This window comes from Bufo gargarizans, chromosome 6 (assembly GCF_014858855.1).
Source record: "Bufo gargarizans isolate SCDJY-AF-19 chromosome 6, ASM1485885v1, whole genome shotgun sequence".
NCBI lineage: Eukaryota > Metazoa > Chordata > Amphibia > Anura > Bufonidae > Bufo > Bufo gargarizans.
In genome coordinates this window covers 89,487,641-89,506,706 of record NC_058085.1, presented here as the reverse complement: position 1 = coordinate 89,506,706, position 19,066 = coordinate 89,487,641, and the positions used below count along the sequence as shown (strand labels likewise).

General features: G+C 43.9%; 1 long non-coding RNA gene across 1 annotated transcript; it reads right to left on the bottom strand.

The window, feature by feature from the left end:
* Positions 1 to 1,610: 1,610 nt before the first annotated feature.
* LOC122940984 lies at positions 1,611 to 2,406 on the bottom strand. The gene is made up of 3 exons (XR_006390403.1): positions 2,252 to 2,406; positions 1,890 to 1,956; positions 1,611 to 1,699 (listed from the first exon to the last, which is right to left on the bottom strand). It is a non-coding gene; the product is annotated as an uncharacterized LOC122940984 (long non-coding RNA).
* Positions 2,407 to 19,066: the final 16,660 nt, after the last annotated feature.

Genomic DNA, 19,066 nt, shown 5'->3' with positions numbered 1-19,066 from the left:
GAACTCATGACCTCTACACATTACAGGCAAGGCATTTACCCTCACAGCCATAAAAGCTATTGAGGTAGTTGCTTAAAAAAAAAAAAACTAAGACTTCTACTTATACCTAGTGTACTGATACCTAGTGTACAACCATACACATGACAGCTGCCCCAACACACCCAGCTCTGCTACATCCATACACAGTGGGCAGCTGTCATGTGTATGGTTGTACACTAGGTATCAGTAAACTAGGTATCAGTAGAAGTCTTATAAAAAAAAAACACTTTTAGAAAAGTTTGTCTTGGGATTCGAACTCATGACCTCTACACATCAGAGGCAAGGCATTTACCCTCACAGCCATAAAAGCTGTCTAGGTAGCTGCTTAAAAAAAAAAAACTAAGACTTCTACTTATACCTAGTGTACTGATACCTAGTGTACAACCATACACATGACAGCTGCCCCAACACACCCAGCTCTGCTACATCCATACACAGTGGGCAGCTGTCATGTGTATGGTTGTACACTAGGTATCAGTAAACTAGGTATCAGTAGAAGTCTTATAAAAAAAAAAAAAACACTTTTAGAAAAGTTTGTCTTGGGATTTGAACTCATGACCTCTACACATCAGAGGCAAGGCATTTACCCTCACAGCCATAAAAGCTATCTAGGTAGCTGTTTAAAAAAAAAAAAATAAGACTTCTACTTATGCCTAGTGTACTGATACCTAGTGTACAACCATACACATGACAGCTGCCCCAACACACCCAGCTCTGCTACATCCATACACAGTGGGCAGCTGTCATGTGTATGGTTGTACACTAGGTATCAGTACACTAGGTATAAGTAGAAGTCTTATTTTTTTTTTTTTTTTTAAGCAACTACCTAGACAGCTTTCATGGCTGTGAGGTTAAATGCCTTCCTCTGCTGTGTAGAGGTCGTGAGTTCGAATCCTAGGACAAACTTTTCTAAAAGACATTCTAAATGAATGATCTCGTAGTGAAGGAGATGATGTCATTAGGGGGCGGGGCGCCATGAGAGGAGTCGCAGGCAGCGGCACAGACAGCTTCCTCTCAACTGAAGCCGCCCCTCCTCCCTTAGCCTGCCCTGCACAGTGCGCTCCGTCTCCCCCTGTGAATCTGATTCAGCCGTGTTCTCCTGACTTGAGGCTGAAAGGGGAACGGCGTTCCTGCCATGAAAATAGTGCAGGAACGCCGTTCCCATGCGTTCCCCCTCCACTCGACCCCTGGAAGAAGGAGTTAATATACCCATAGCGCATCGGCCTACTGGGAAATTTTCCTGTAGGGTCTATGTCCAGTCCGCCCCTGGGGTGTATGAAGGATTAGAGCAGATTCCATGATGCTGTAGCCTCCCTCCCTTGCACTCCATTAGGTTGACTTATGTCCACCACATGTCCAGCGGGCAGTCAGTGTGCCTGGGTGAGAAGCTCACCCCGGCCAGTGCTCAGCGAGGCCTAGGTTTTAATGAGAGAAGCAGGAACTCTTCGAGCAATACTGGTTGTACAGCCCTGTCTTGGAGATACAGAGTCCGTTGAGGAGAAATATTAGTATTCTGGGAATATTCAGCTTGGGCGTTGATTTTAGTGATCTACCACACCTTCGGTGGTCTCCTTGAGTACACATCTGCAGGGATGCTTTTTCCCTCATGCACTTCAGACCGTTCCTGTGTGCCTAGAAATGACCAGCTTTGCCCCTGCTGCTGTAGACACAAATCCTGCATATTAGAAATCATATTAGCAGAATATTCTAGCAATTAAAAGCTTACAGTCATGAACTGTGAAATTACAATTAGAAGACGTGTGAGCATAAAAGGTCCCTGTTATTACAAGCCTGTCGTAGTAATTGCTCATAGGTATATGGACTTCATCAGTCATCTCTTTACAACGTACCAATGCCTGTGTCTTCAATGTTGTGTCCAGACTTTGTGGAATGTAGTCTGAATAGTACCATTGAGTTCTAAAAGAAGTGAAAAATCCAAAGAATAAAAAAATAGAATATAAAAAAAGATGTCATTATTTCTCTGAATTGCACAATGTTAGATGCGATACATTATCTAAACAGCATTGTCTGTGCCATCGTAGGGACACCAGTCCCAAGTATGAATGTTTTTTTCTTTCAAGAAACATACAACCCTTTTAATATTCCTAAATCCCCCAATGCATGATAGTTGCTGCTAACCCGTGAAGATGTGCAATGGATGGAAAATGCAGCACTGGGGTTGTAGTCATGAAGCAGACCACCACCATCTCACCATGGAGATTGTATGTTCCGGTGTTCCATCCATCTGCAGTAGACTAGTGAGGAAGCAAGTCCATGTGTTCCGTTTTCTTAGGTATACCATGTGACCACCGCGGGTACGGGTGATCCAGGCTAGAGCTGCCCACAGGAGTTTAACAATCGGCTACAGAGTCCTTGGAGATGGAGAAGAAATTCAGTTGGCAGCATGCAGTGGATGACAACTTTAGGGACTACAACAAATGATCTTTGGACACAATGTATGCAGGAAAAAGAACAGAACCGCTAAATGAAGTATACTAGTAAGTTGTAACTATGCACTGAGACTGAGGAAAAATATCCTGGTGGCCTTAGAAGCAGCTGATTGACAGTGTTTGCTGTTATTTAATCTATGATCTACAAGGACACCCTAATCCTTCTTTGGTGACTCTCCCAGTGTTACATCACCTAGGACAGGCATCCTCAAACTGCGGCCCTCCAGCTGTTGTAAAACTACAACTCCCACAATGCCCTGCTGTAGGCTGATACCTGTAGGCTGTTTTCGGGCATGCTGGGAGTTGTAGTTTTGCAACAGCTGGAGGGCCGCAGTTTGAGGATGCCTGCCCTAGGACATATGATGCACGGGGATTATTACTACCCAGATACATAACCTTACATTTATTCACATTGAACCTCATTTGCCAAGTTGATGTCCAATCACTCAGAGTGTTCAAGTCAGCTTGTAGTATATGGACATCTTCCATAGACTGCACAGTACTACACAGCTTAGTGTCATCTGCAAAAATATTGGGGTACACCACTTATAACCTGGGACCATTCCGAATAGGAATCGTTGACCACGACTCTCTGGACACGATCCTTCAGCCAGTTTTCAATCCAATTACAAACTGTACTTTCCAAGCCTATAGACATGATTTTACGTATTAAACGTCTATGAGGGAAAGTATCAAAAGCCTTTGCAAAATCCAGAAACACTTCATCCACAGCCGCCCCTCTGTCCAGGCTACTACTCACCTCCTCATAGAAACAAATCAGGTTAGTCTGACATCTGTCCTTGGTAAACTGGTGCTGGCTATCACTCATGATACTTAGTCCTCTTGCACACGACTGTATGCCCTCCGAGATATACGGTCCGTGAGCGGGCCATATGTCCCGGAGCGGCATTGATCGTGCGCACGGGAGAGCACAGCATCATAGATTACAATGATGCTGTGCACGTCTGGCCGCCCGCGGGACTATTTTCCTGCACTCATATGATCAAATCAGTAGGGGACAATAATCCTGCGGGCGGCCTGACCGTCACAGCATCATTGTAATCTATGATGCTGTGCGCTCCCGTGCGCACAATCACTGCAGCTCCGGAACATATGGCCCGCTCATGGAGGGCATACGGCTGTGGGCAAGAGGCCTTACAGTCACATACTCCTGTATACAGTCCCTTAAAGAGAATGTGTCATCAGAAAATTACCTATTGTTTAAATCACGCTTTTAGGTTTAACATATTTTTAAATAATTTTTGTTAAAGAATGTTTTTATTTTTAATTTTCCATGTCAATATCTATATTTAAACAAAAATCATAAAATCCTGTAGTTTTCACACTGGTTACTAAGCCTAGTAGACACCACTTCTGTACAGATCACTTTACTGAAGTTACCTGCTCATCTGTCAGTCTAATCCTGCCTGTAAGGCCAAATGCACACGGCCGTGTTTCACGGCCGTGAGCGGTCCGTGGTAACACGGGCTTGATTCCTGCTGAAAGCAGGAGCGCACGGCGTCATTGGTTGCTATGACGCTGTGCGCTTCCTGCTGCTGCCGCAGTACAGTAATACACTGGTATCTATGCGCACAGCATCATAGATTACAATGATGCTGTGACGGTCAGGCCGCCCGCAGGATTATTGTTCCGCACTGATTTGATCATATGAGTGCGGGAAAATAGTCCCGCGGGCCACCCGACGTGCACAGCATCATTGTAATCTATGATGCTGTGTGCATTCGGCCTAATGATGTCACATCTTATGGACTTATCTGATGTATTACTTTACTGAGAGAGTAGTGGATGCATGGAATAGCCTTCCTGCAGAAGTGGTAGCTGCAAATACAGTGAAGGAGTTTAAGCATGCATGGGATAGGCATACGGCCATCCTTCATATAAGATAGGGCCAGCGGCTATCCATAGTATTCAGTATATTGGGCAGACTAGATGGGTCAAATGGTTCTTATCTGCCGACACATTCTATGTTTCTATGACTTATGTCTTTTTTCAACCATATTAACTATGCAACTGTGTAACTATCTGCGTATAGATAAGATTTTTTTCATTATTTAGCCCCCTTTGTAATTCCACCTATAAGTTTTTAATAACCATCTTCACTCGTAATTGCTTCTGTCACACTCACTTTCATATCACCCCTCACACACAGACACACTCCACTGCCTTTTCTATTGGCCCTGTCTTCCTGAAGACTAAGGCTGGGTTCACACGTGCGTTGCGGGAAAAGATGCTGGTGCATTGCGGGAACATGCATGATTTTTCCCTGCGAGTGCAAAGCATTTTGCACGCGCGTGAGAAAAATCGGCATGTTTGGTACCCAGACCTGAACCCAGACTTCTTCACAGAAGTTCGGGTTTGGGTTAGGTGTTCCGTAGATTTGATTATTTTCCCTTATAACATGGTTATAAGGGAAAATAATAGCATTCTTAATACATAATGCTTAGTTAAATAGGGCTGGAGGGGTTAAAAAAATAAATAAAATAATTTAACTCACCTTAATCCACTTGTTCGCGCAGCCCGGCTTCTCTTCTGTCTTCTTCTTTGAGGAAAAGGACCTGTGGTGACGTCACTGCGCTCATCACATGATCCATCACCATGTTGATGGATCATGTGACGGACCATGTGATAAGCGCAGTGACGTCAACCACAGGTCTTTTTCCTCCTAGACAGCAAAGAAGAAGACAGAAGAGAAGTCGGGCTCCGTGAACAAGTGGATGAGGTGAGTTAAATTATTTTTTTATTATTTTTAACCCCTCCAGCCCTATTTTACTAAGCATTCTGTTTTAAGAATGCTATTATTTTCCCTTATAACCATGTTATAAGGGAAAATGATAATGATCGGGTCCCCATCCCGATCATCTCCTAGCAACCATGCGTGAAAATAGCACCGCATCCGCACTTGCTTGCGGATGCTTGCGATTTTCACGCAACCCCATTCACTTCTATGGGGCCTGCGTTGCGTCAAAAAAGCACAATATAGAGCATGCTGCGATTTTCACGCAACGCACAAGTGATGCTTGAAAATCACCGCTCATGTGCACAGCCCCATTGAAATAATTGGGTTCGGATTCAGTGTGATCTCGCCCGTGTGAAAGAGGCCTTCTGGCATTCTGCCATGTCCCAGCCACACCAACTAAGTGAATGTGTTCCTCTAGAACAAGGGACTCAACCTTCTCCATTTCGCTTGCCAGACAGAATAGGGGATGTGTTTGATCCCTGTTTCCAACCTCTGGGCCACCCAGCAATTACAGAAAGGGGGTCCATAAGTGGCTTCAAACTTCCCAATGAGAATGGAGCGGTGGCACGCATGCGTTTCCACCATTCCATTCACTTCTATTGGATTGCCGAGGACAGTACTCACAGCAGTCCCATGTAAGTAAACACAGCAGTGGACACACATGCGCATCACCACTCCATTCTCATTGTCCAGGTTGGTGGCACTTGCAGACCCCCATTCTTATAATCGATCAAACGCATCCGCTATCCTGTGGTTTCCAGAGGTGTGCTCCAATCCTTCAGTGCTAATATCATCTTCCTGACTGCAGCAGTGATGTCCCGTACACACCTCATCACTGTGCAGCCAGTCACTGGCCTCAGCAGTGTACGGCACATGACTGCTGAGGCCAGTCATTGACTACAGCAGTGGCATGGCTTGTACACTGCAGCCAGGAAAACAAACACTGGCGGGGAGGACTGGAGTGTGTCACAGGAAGAGGCAGGTGAGAAAAGGGAGTATGGTTCTGTAGATTAAAATCATGATGTCTATTACAGCTTATCATATTTTATGTATTATTGAAATTATGATATTGATTGTAATTTATTTCAGACATGAATTGTACATTATTTTGTTCTATTATTCCTTATATATCTATAGGCTCATAGGGCTGAAGCAGGTCTTTGACCGAAAAACTTTCCAGAAAATATGAGCTTTATCTAATACTAAAGTCTTACCTGTTCTGGACCCTGTTCTTTGAGCAACCAAATACTGAGCGTTGTGGATTTTATCTAAGATCTGGTGTTTTCCTCCCACTGGCACCACCAAGAAACGCAGCGCAGGTGTCATTACTGGTTCTAGTTTATTTTATTAGATACAGCAGTGCTGGGGCAGTAAAACAGCACACTGCCATAGTTTTCAGCCACGGTGTATCTGCAACATGTGTCCGTAACCTAAGGCTAGGTCTACACGACGACATTTGTTGCGCGAAATTTGGTTGCACCAATGTCGCGTGACAATTTTCATAATGGCAATCTATGGTGTCGCACTGCAACATGCTGCGACTGCGAAGCAACAGTCGCAGAAAATCCATTCCAGATGGATTTTTCTGCGACTGTTGCATCGCAGTCACAGCATGTCGCATGTTGCAGTGCGACACCATAGACTGCCATTATAAAAATTGCTGCACGACATTAGTGCAACAAAATGTTGCGTAACAAATGTTGCAGTGTAGTTGTGCCCTATCTGTCGCGAGATTGTGCCCTATCTGTCGCGAGACAAATGTCGTTGTGTAGACCTAGCCTAAGGGGAGAGGGGTGAGTGGTTGCAATCTGTGTGCAGCAGTTCAGTATACACAGTATGCTGTATATTATATTGTAACTTAACTCATGGTCAGAGTTAGGCCTCATGCACACAACCGTATATATTTTGCGGTCCACAAAAAACGAATCCGCAAAAAATACGGATGACGTCCATGTGCATTCCGTATTTTGCGAAATGGAACAGCTGGCCCCTAATAGAACAGTCCTATCCTTGTCCGTAATGTGGAAAATAATAGGACATGTTCTTATTTTTTGTGGAAAAGAAATACGGACATACGGAAACGGAATGCACACGGAATACCTTCCTTTTTATTTGCGGACCCATTGAAATTAATGACATACAGTCCGCCCAAAAAAATTGAATGGACACGGAAAGAAAATACGTTTGCGTGCATGAGCCCTTAGGTTGTCAGAGTAACAGACCAATCCAGTTGATGGAAACGTGTTCAGGAATGCCATCAAAGTATATAAGATTTTGAGGAATGTGTCAACTTGTAAGAGGAGTCCAAGGCACCGCCAAATGAAGTATAAGCTGCATTATCTTGAGCACATAATCCAAAAACAAACCAGCGTTTCAGCATGCAGGCCTTTCTCAAGTCCATTTATTTATGTGGGACAGGCAGGATGGGGTTAATAACAAATTCATGTATATCTATATGTCTGTACATTCGGGGATGAGTTTCTGACAGAATAACGTAATGGAAACCATTTTTATATACCACATTGATTACCCCCTCCTAAACTGCTAATTAAAGGCATTTATGATTTTATTTATACTAAAATATTTCTTTTTTTTTTAAACAGAATAGAAAATATGTAGAAAAAACAAAACAGACCAGAAAAGAATAAAAACAGACTCAGAACTGAACAAAATACTGAAATTGAAAAAAGACCCCAGACTAGAAAATACATTTAAAAAACTGTCCCCCTATCCCAGACAAGAAAATGTTTAAAAAAAAAAACAGACTAGAAAAAAAAAAACAGACCCAGAACAGAACAAAATATATAAAAAAAAAAAACCCAGACTAGAAATTACATAGAAAAAGCCCCCCCCCCCCAACCCAGACCACCCAACCCAGATTTTACTAAAAATCAGACCCCAGATCGGAGAAAAATAAATTACAATCAGACCCCAGACCAGTGCTGCAGCATTCATATATACTTACCCTCCTATGGCTTTCCTTCAGCTCCAGGCACCCGCAGCTTCTGTACTGTGCACTGATGCTGTCCAGTCTCAGGACGTTGTCTGCACCGCCGTAGTGTCAGGACATGAGCATGGCCCAGTTTGCGCTCCCCCAGCGGCAACCCTGGACAAAAAGAGAGGGAGCATAGACCCCAGAACAGTTTGCCTTGCGTGCCATGATTGTTTATCAAAGAAAAATCATGTGGAATTTCACAAGACAAGAATCTGTGTTAATATTTTATTTTGGCCATTTTTGAAGGCTTTCTACCCCTTCTATATACCATTCTATTAATGTCCAATAACCCAGAATACATCATAAACCATATATTGTTTTATTATTCAGTTATGCAGAAATCCAATGTCTGAGAGTGTAAAATACATATTCTGCTAATATAGCTTTAAGCAGATATGAGGAGTTGCCGCTGAGCCCCTGATAATAGCAGAGCATTTCACATTCCTGCCAGAATAGAAAACCCAAGCACAAGCTATCCTGAAGTAACCTGGGATATTCCGCCAGTCGGACCCAATGAAATCTGGCCAGCTGCATACTCCCACTGCAATGTGCGCTGTCCTCGTCTCCAAAACAGCAAATGTCACTTTCTGTGAAAATAATCCGAACGTGTCTAGCAAATAGTTGCTTCTCTCGTCTCATTCTCTGGCATCACCCGGTATGTTATGGCATATTCCTAGGGTAAAATTATGATCAGTGGGGTCCGACTTCAGAACTTCTGATAAGAGAACCCCTCAATTGAAGAACTAGGGCAGAAGGTATGTCTGGATAGGACATCCTCTTAAAGGAATTATCCCATGATTAATATAAAAAATGAAAATCAGGCATCATGTATACATGACAATCTCTTTATAACAAAGCTATAGCCAGCCCTCCACCTCATATGGATCCAGAGATGTCCCCATTCATTGCTCCAATTTATTTCAAGCTGGCAGATCAGGGGATGCCTCCTTTCCCGGAGACGTGTCCTGTCTCTCTATCACAGCTTAGGGGTGCTTCCTTTCTGCTGCAGCACTCTTCTTATCAACGCTCAGGGGGCACGTCCTTTCTGCTGCAGCTCTTTATCACAGCTCAAGGGGTGTGTCCTTTATACTGCAGCTCTCTCTTTGTAAGGCCTCATGCACACGGCCGTTGTTATGGTCCGCATCCGAGCCGCAGTTTTTGCGGCTCGGGTGCGGACCCAATCACTTCAATGGGGTCGCAAAAGATGCGGACAGCACTCCGTGTGCTGTCCGCATCCGTTGCTCCATTCTGTAGCCCCGCAAAAAAATATAACATGTCCTATTTTTGTCCATTTTGCGGACAAGAATAGGCATTTCTACAATGGACCGCCCGTTCTGCAAATTGCAGCAGGCACACGGGCGGCTTCCGTGTTTTGCGGATCTGCAATTTGCGGACTGCAAAAAAACGGAACGGCCGTGTGCATGAGGCCTAACTGTCAGAACTTCGAACAGAAGATAACGTCTTGGCAGTTAAAGGGTAAAACTCGGCACTCAGCAAGGTGGAGAGATAAATAAGGGAGAAACAGCAGGTGGCGCTATACAGATGCATTTAGTTGAATCAGTCAGTGCCTATACTACATTTTTTATTGCATGTAATTACACAAATATTCAAATCCAGATACTGCTTTGAAAAATATACAACCCCATTAAATTGCTCATGCCTGTGGCAAAGCCCTGTGCTTGGACCATGCACAATACACAGTATACAGGGAACCTATGGAATCTTATTACAAAGCAATGCTTCTAGGTGAAAATACCTTTTGTATATATTCCGCACATGCGCCGCTACCCGGAAGTGTTGCAGTGCATGCGCAGTAGCTGCTCCCAACAGTAGCTGCAGCATAAGCAGGAGATTGACAGAGCTGGGTGGGATGTCTGGCCCTGTCAATGGTATGATAGGTGGGCGCTTCTTCACCTGTGGGGACAGCCAGTGGCCTTAACACCCCCCCCCCCAGCAAACTCCTCCTCCCATGCAACCCTCCGTCCTGTGGCTAGTCAAGATCGCTTTCTAAGATCAGGCCCCGGCAGCCGCTCCATCTGTTTCCTACACATATATACTGTATGTCATGTCACTGTATATACTGTCAGTGTATAATCCTGTTGACGGGGCCCTGACAATAAAATATTTCAGTCCTCCTCCCAGGCAGACACCTTCTGTGTTCGGGCCCCATAGTGGCCTTTCCCCTGCTTCCACTATAGCTGTGATGGCTAACCTCCGGCACTCCCGCCATGGTAAACTAAGACTCCCAAGATACACACTTGCTTGGCTGTTCTCGGAACTCCATAGAAATGAATTGAGCATGCTGGGAGTCATAGTTTCACCACAGTGCCGGAGGTTAGCCATCACTGCTATAGTTATGTCCCTGGGAACAGCCCTCTAGAAGTGAAGAAGTCTGGCCAATGAGACAAATCAATTCCTTAGAATCCATTTTTTAATAGGAATAAATCCTGCACCAGAAACAGTCCTATAAAATCCAAAGGTTATTTCTTGAAAAAATACAAAAAGTCCATCAGAATTCAGAAAGCTCGTTGGAAGAACGAAGGAAACGTTTTCAAGAAATCTACAGTACGTCCAGTTGCCTTGATTTATTCTTTACAGACATATACAGGAGCCCAAGACCAGGGAGTCGGTTCCTGTATAAGGATTTTTTATATTTTTTTTCAAGAAATAAACTGTGGATTGTATTGGACTGTACATCTGAACTAGTAAAAGGAAATGGGGTTGTGCACAATGGCACAAAATCCAACCTACTGGATTTCTTGTAACTTTCGGATTGTGATTGTAAGAAACGTACAGGTCGCACCTATATAAAACCTTTCATTTTAACTTACTGCAGTGTACCAGCATGCCGCTGTGATCCTTGGTTGCATGGCACATTGTGGCCCTAATCATGGTGCGACCATAACCCCTTAAGGACACGGCCATATTTCACCTTAAGGACCAGGCCATCTTTTGCAAATCTGACCAGTATCACTTTATGTGTGAATAACTTTAAAACACTTTTACTTATCCAGGCCATTCTGAGATTGTTTTTTTTGTCACATATTGTACTTCAGACACTGGTAAAATGGAGTCAAAAATATTCATTTTTATTTATAAAAAAATACAAAATGTACCCAAATTTTTTAAAAATTTGCAAATTTCCACGTTTCAATTTCTCTACTTCTATAATACATAGTAATACCGCAAAGAATAGTTATTACTTTACATTCCCCATATGTCTACTTCATGTTTGGATCATTTTGGGAATGCAATTTTTTGGGGGGGATATTACAAGGCTTAGAAGTTTAGAAGCAAATCTTGAAATTTTTCAGAAATTTTCAAAAAAACACTTTTTAAGGACCAGTTCAGGTCTGAAGTCACTTTGTGAGGCTTACATAATAGAAACCACCAAAAATTACCCCATCTAAGAAACTACACCCCTCATGATATTCAAAACTGATTTTACAAACTTTGTTAACCATTTAGGTGTTCCACAAGAGTTATTGGCAAATGGAGATGAAATTTAAGAATTTCAATTTTTTGCCAAATTTTCCATTTTTATATATTTTTTTCCAGTAACAAAGCAAGGGTTAACAGCCAAACAAAACTCAATATTTATTGCCCTGATTCTGTAGTTTGCAGAAACACCCCATATGTGGTCGTAAACTACTGTACGGGCACACAGCAGGGCATAGAGTGAAAGGAGCGCTGTGTGGTTTTTGGAAGGCAGATTTTGCTGGACTGGTTTATTTACACCATGTCCCATTTAAAGCCCCCCTGATGCACCCCTACAGTAGAAACTCCATAAAAGTGACCCCCATCTAAGAAACTACACCCCTCAAGGTATTCAAAACTGATTTTGCAAACTTTGTTAACCCTTTAGGTGTTCCACAAGCGTTATTGGCAAATGGAGAAGAAATTTAAGAATTTTAATTTTTGGGCAAATTTTCAATTTTAGTCCATTTTTTCCAGTAACAAAGCAAGGGTTAACAGCCAAACAAAACTCAATATTTATTGCCCTGATTCTGTAGTTTGCAGAAACACCCCATGTGTGGTCGTAAACTATTGTACGGGCACACAGCAGGGCGTAGGGGGAAAGGAGCGCCGTGTTGATTTTGGAAGGCAGATTTTGCTGGATTATTTTATTTACACCATGTCCCAATTGAAGCCCCCCTGATGCACCCCTAGAGTATAAACTCCATAAAAGTGACCCCATTTTGGAAATTGCGGGATAAGGTGGCAGTTTAGTTGGGACTATTTTTAGGGTACATATGATTTTTAGTTGCTCTTTATTACATTTTTGTGAGGCAAGGTTACCAAAAATATAAATTTTAAAATTTCATCTCCATTTGCCATAAACTGTTGAGGAACACCTAAAGGGTTAATAAAGTTTGTAAAATCAGTTTTGAATACCTTGAGGGGTGTAGTTTCTTAGATGGGGTCACTTTTATGGAGTTTCTACTCTAGGGGTGCTTTGGGGGTTCTTCAAATGGGACATGGTGCCAAAAAAAAGGCCATCAAAATCTGCCTTCCAGAAACCATATGACGTTTCTTTTCTTCTGTGCCCTGCCGTTTGGTCATACAGCAGTTTACGACCACATATGGGGTGTTTCTGTAAACTGCAGAATCAGGGTAATAAATATTAAGTTTTGTTTGACTGTTAACCCTTGCTTTGTTACTGGAAAAAATTGATTAAAATAGAAAATTTGCCACAAAAAAAACGTTTTTATTCTATTTTTTTTGACTGTGTGCATCTGAGGGGTTAGGTCATGGGGTATTTTTATAGAGAAGATTCTTACTGACGCGGCGGTACCTCGCACAGGGACAGGGATAATGCCGTTACCGTGAATTGTGGATAGTACAAGGACATCCCTCTTGTCCTTATATCTGACCAGCAACAGGTTTCCACTGGTAAGGGCACGGGTCTCACCACTGGGGATAGGTACCTGGAGGGGGTGCGTAGGGAGGCCGCGTTGGTTTTTCCGCACAGTCCCACAAGCAGACGTGGATCTAGCGGCGAGGGACTAGAACAAGGGGATACTAGTATAAAAGTTATCCACGTACAGGTGGTAACCCTTATCTAGCAGTGGGTGCATAAGGTCCCACACAAGTTTCCCGCTAACACCCAGAGTGGGGGGACATTCTGGGGGTTCAATACGGGAATCTCGCCCCTTGTACACACGAAACTTGTAAGTGTACCTTGAGGTACTCACAAAGTTTGTACAGCTTCACGCCATACCTCGCATTAGGGCCCCTAAAATGCCAGGGCAGTATAAATACCCCAGAAGTGACCCTATTTTGGAAAGAAGACACCCCAAGGTATTCCGTGAGAGGCATGGCGAGTTCCTAGAATTATTTTTTTTGGGGCACAAGTTAGCGGAAAATTATATATATATATTTTTTTTCTTACAAAGTCTCATATTCCACTAACTTGTGACAAAAAATAAAATTTTACATGAACTCGCCATGGCCCTCATGAAATACCTTGGGGTGTCTTATTTCCAAAATGGGGTCACTTGTGGGTTATTTATACTGCCCTGGCATTTTAGGGGCCCTAATGCGTGAGAAGTAGTTTGAAATCCAAATGTGTAAAAAATGCCCTGTGAAATCCTAAAGGTGCTCTTTAGAATTTGGGCCCCTTTGCCCACCTAGGCTGCAAAAAAGTGTCACACATGTGGTATTGCCGTACTCAGAAGAAGTAGGGCAATGTGTTTTGGGGTGTATTTTTACATATACCCATGCTGGGTGAGAGAAATATCTCTCTAAAAGACAAATTTTCCCATTTTTTTATACAAAGTTGTCATTTTAGAGAGATATTTCTCTCACCCAGCATGGGTATGTGTAAAAAGCACCCTAAAACACATTGCCCAACTTCTCCTGAGTACGGCGATACCACATGTGTGACACTTTTTTGCAGCCTAGGTGCGCAAAGGGGCCCAAATTCCTTTTTGGAGGGCATTTTTAGACATTTGTATTCCAGACTTCTTCTCACGCTTTAGGGCCCCTAAAATACCAGGGCAGTATAAATACCCCACATGTGACCCCATTTTGGAAAGAAGACACCCCAAGGTATTCGATGAGGGGCATGGCGAGTTCATAGAAGATTATTTATTTTTTTGCACAAGTTAGCGGAAATTGATTTTTATTTGTTTTTTCTCACAAAGTCTCCCTTTCCGCTAACTTGGGACAAAAAGTTCAATCTTTCATGGACTCAATATGCCCCTCAGCGAATACCTTGGTGTGTCTTCTTTCCAAAATAGGGTCATTTGTGGGGTGTTTGTACTGCCCTGGCATTTGAGGGTCTCCACAATCATTACATGTATGGCCAGCATTAGGAGTTTCTGCTATTCTCCTTATATTGAGCATACGGGTAATGAGATTTTTTTTTCCGTTCAGCCTCTGGGCTGAAAGAAAAAATGAACGGCACAGATTTCTTCATTCGCATCGATCAATTTGGATGAAAAAATCTCTGCCCAAAAAAAAAAGGAGGGGAAAGGCGTCTGCCAGGACATAGGAGCTCCGCCCAACATCCAAACCCACTCATCCCGTATGCCCTGGCAAACCCGATTTATCCATTCACATCAATCGATGTGGATGAATAAATCATTGCCGGGATTTTATTTTTTTATTTTTTTTATATACAAAGTGTTTGCCAAAGCATATAAACACAGCCCCTCAGCTCATAAGCCTAGGCAAACGTATCTTTTTTTACTGCAGAGGAGAAATCTCGTCTTGCAGCGCCACATACACCGACTTTTGTGTAATCTGACAGCAGAGCAATGCTTCTGTCAGAATGCACATCAGTGCTGCAGTGTCACCACCAGACATCTGAGAAGCTCTGTCAGACGTTCTTCAGAACCTCCTGCTTGAGGTTCCTTTTGTTTTGCTTTCGTTTTCTCATCTCGTTAGCCTCTCTCAGCTGTCATGTAGTTGAACTGATTGCATCCCTTTAAATCCCTTCCCATACTGCATCACTTTGCGGTTTATACAACTTCCTGGAGTGTGTGCATGCTGGATGCTACTACTGAGTCTTCTACAGATAAGTTTTGTTCATTCATTTGTGTTTTCCTGTTTGCTGGATCCCAGGTGACCCTGACTCCCTCCGTATCAAGTGTAGGGAGCCGGTGGTCGTGTCCCCTCACTATTTGTCACGGAATGTGTACAGGTAACAAGGCAAAGCAACATGTATAAACGACTCGCTGGATCCAACAACTAAGGAACCAAGGGAGACCCCTGCAGAAGACCTGGCACTTTCCCTGGCTGCTCAGCCTATGCAAAGATCCGAATGGTGGAGGTTTGCATATCCACGAACCTTGACTATAAAGCCCTGAGCACCCTACAATAGTGAGGGGACACGACCACCGGCTCCCTACACAAGACACGGAGGGAGTCAGGGTCACCTGGGATCCAGCAAACAGATATTAACAGATAAAGGTACACTTAGCTTTGAAGCAAACAGGAGGACAGATCAGCGTGCACACACACTCCAGGAAGTAATATAAGCCGCCCAGAAAAGCATTCTGGGGAGGCATTTAAAGGGAAGCAATTAACACATGACAGCTGAGAGAGGCTGACGAGAGGAGGAGCTGAATACCACAACACAGAAATTCAAGGAGGAGGTTCTGAAAGGCCTCTGTCAGAGCTTCTCAGCTGTCTGGTTGTGACAGTACCCCTCCCTCTACGAGTGGACTCCGGACACTCAGAACCCACCTTCTCAGGATGGGACCTATGGAAAGCCCTGATGAGACGAGAGGCCTTAATGTCCGTCACTGGGACCCACATCCTCTCCTCAGGACCATACCCCTCCCACTGAACAAGGTACTGAAGAGAACCGCGGACAAGACGAGAATCCACAATCCTAGATACCTGAAATTCAAGATTCCCATCAACCATAATCGGAGGAGGAGGCAAAGGCGAGGGTACAATGGGTTGAACATAAGGTTTCAATAAGGACTTATGAAAAACATTATGGATCTTCCAAGTCTGAGGAAGATCAAGACGGTATGCAACAGGATTGATGACAGACAGGATTTTGTAAGGCCCAATAAACCTAGGACCCAACTTCCAGGAGGGAACCTTCAATTTGATATTCTTGGTAGACAACCACACCAGATCACCAACATTCAGGTCCGGACCAAGCACACGTCTCTTATCAGCCACACGCTTATATCTCTCACTCATGCTCTTTAGATTATCTTGAATCTTTTGCCAAATAGATGACAAAGACGAGGAGAATCTGTCCTCATCAGGTAAACCAGAAGACCCCTCTCCCGAGAAAGTCCCAAACTGTGGATGAAACCCATATGCACCAAAAAATGGTGACTTATCAGAGGACTCCTGACGACGGTTATTTAAAGCAAACTCAGCAAGGGACAAAAAAGAACACCAATCCTCTTGATTCTCCGCCACAAAACAACGCAGATATGTCTCCAGATTCTGATTGACGCGCTCTGTCTGGCCAATCGACTGCGGGTGGAAGGCAGAAGAGAATGACAACCGAACCCCCAAGCGAGAACAGAAAGCCTTCCAGAATCTGGAAACAAACTGCGTGCCCCTATCAGAGACTATGTCTGAAGGAATACCGTGCAATTTGACAATGTGATCAACAAATGCCTGCGCCAGCGTCTTAGCATTGGGCAAACCAGGAAAAGGGATGAAATGCACCATTTTGCTAAAACGGTCCACCACCACCAGAATCACAGTCTTCCCCGAGGAACGAGGCAGGTCCGTGATAAAGTCCATGGACAGATGTGTCCAAGGACGGGAAGGAATGGGTAAGGGAAGGAGAGGACCTGATGGCCGTGAATGAGGGACTTTGGCACGAGCGCAAGTCTCGCAGGCTGCCACAAAACCCTCAACCGACTTACGAAGCGCAGGCCACCAGAATCTCCGAGCGATGAGATCCAGTGTGGCTCTTACCCCCGGGTGCCCAGCAAGGACCGTATCGTGGTGTTCTTTAAAAATCTTGTGTCTTAAAGCGAGAGGCACAAACAACCTCCCAGGAGGACAAAGATCAGGAGCCTCTGACTGGGCTGCCTGCACCTCTGCCTCTAATTCAGGAAAAAGAGCAGAGACCACCACACCTTCAGCCAAAATGGGACCCGGGTCTTCAAAATTCCCGCCTCCCGGAAAACAACGTGACAGGGCATCTGCCTTCACATTCTTAACTCCAGGGCGGAACGTGACAACAAAATTAAACCTAGAAAAGAACAACGACCATCTGGCCTGTCTCGGGTTCAGACGCTTGGCTGACTCCAAGTAGGCCAGATTTTTATGGTCAGTAAATACGGTAATAGGGTGTCTGGCTCCCTCTAGCCAATGGCGCCATTCCTCAAAAGCCAACTTGATGGCCAACAATTCCCTATCTCCCACATCGTAATTTCTCTCTGCGGAGGAGAGTTTTCTTGAGAAAAAGGCACACGGTCGCCAATTGGCAGGAGAGGAACCCTGAGACAAGACCGCCCCCACACCCACCTCAGAAGCATCAACCTCAACTATGAAGGGTAACGAAACATCAGGTTGCACCAAGATGGGAGCGGAAGCAAAACTCTCCTTGATATCAGAAAAAGCCTTACGCGCCTCTACTGACCAAGAAGAAAAATCTACCCCCTTTCTGGTCATATCAGTGAGTGGTTTAACAATAGAAGAATAATTCAAAATGAACTTCCTGTAATAATTGGCAAAGCCCAAAAAACGCATCAGCGCCTTTTGATTCTCAGGAAGCTCCCACTCAAGCACAGCGCGGACCTTCTCGGGGTCCATGCGAAAACCAGAAGCGGAGAGAAGAAACCCCAGAAATTGAATTTCTGGAACCGCAAACACACATTTTTCCAGTTTCGCATATAATTTATTCTCCCGCAGGATGAGCAAGACCTGACGTAAATGTTCCTTATGAGTTTTGAAATCGGGAGAAAAAATCAAAATGTCATCCAAATACACCAATACAAATTTTCCCATCAAATGATAAAAAAAATGCTGTTCACGAAATGCTGAAAAACAGCTGGGGCATTCATCAAACCAAAAGGCATAACCAAATTCTCAAAATGGTCCTCAGGGGTATTGAAGGCCGTCTTCCATTCGTCCCCTTCTCTGACCCTGACCAGGTTGTATGCCCCTCTTAAATCTAATTTGGAAAAGACTTTAGCCCCAACAACCTGGTTAAATAGGTCCGGGATCAGAGGAAGCGGATAAGGGTCACGAATTGTGATATTGTTCAGCTCCCTGAAATCCAGACAAGGTCTTAAAGAACCATCTTTTTTCTTAACAAAGAAAAAACCAGCGGCAACAGGTGACTTTGAGGGTCGTATGTGTCCCTTTCTCAGGCTCTCAGAGATATAAGCATGCATAGCGATCCTCTCAGGTTGGGAAAGATTGTATAAACGAGATTTAGGCAGCTTGGCGTCTGGGATGAGATTAATAGGGCAATCGTACTCCCTGTGCGGGGGCAAATCCTGAACTCCACTCTCAGAGAAGACATCCGAAAATTCAGAGAGAAAAGATGGTACAGTCTTAGTAGCAACCTCAGAAACAGATGTCGTGAGGCAATTCTCTCTGCAAAAGTCACTCCAACCATTTATTTGTCTTGCTTGCCAATCAATGGTGGGGTTATGTTTAGTGAGCCAGGGTAGCCCCAACACTAGAGGAGTCGGCAAACCGCTAAGGACGAAACATGACACATCCTCAACATGAGCATCACTCACAATTAAACGGATATTGTGAACTATGCCCTTTAATGAGTTCTGAGAAAGTGGAGCGGAATCGTTAGCAAACACAGGAATATCCTTTCTCAAAGCGCACACCTGGAAACCATGAGTTATCGCAAAGTGATTATCAATGAGATTG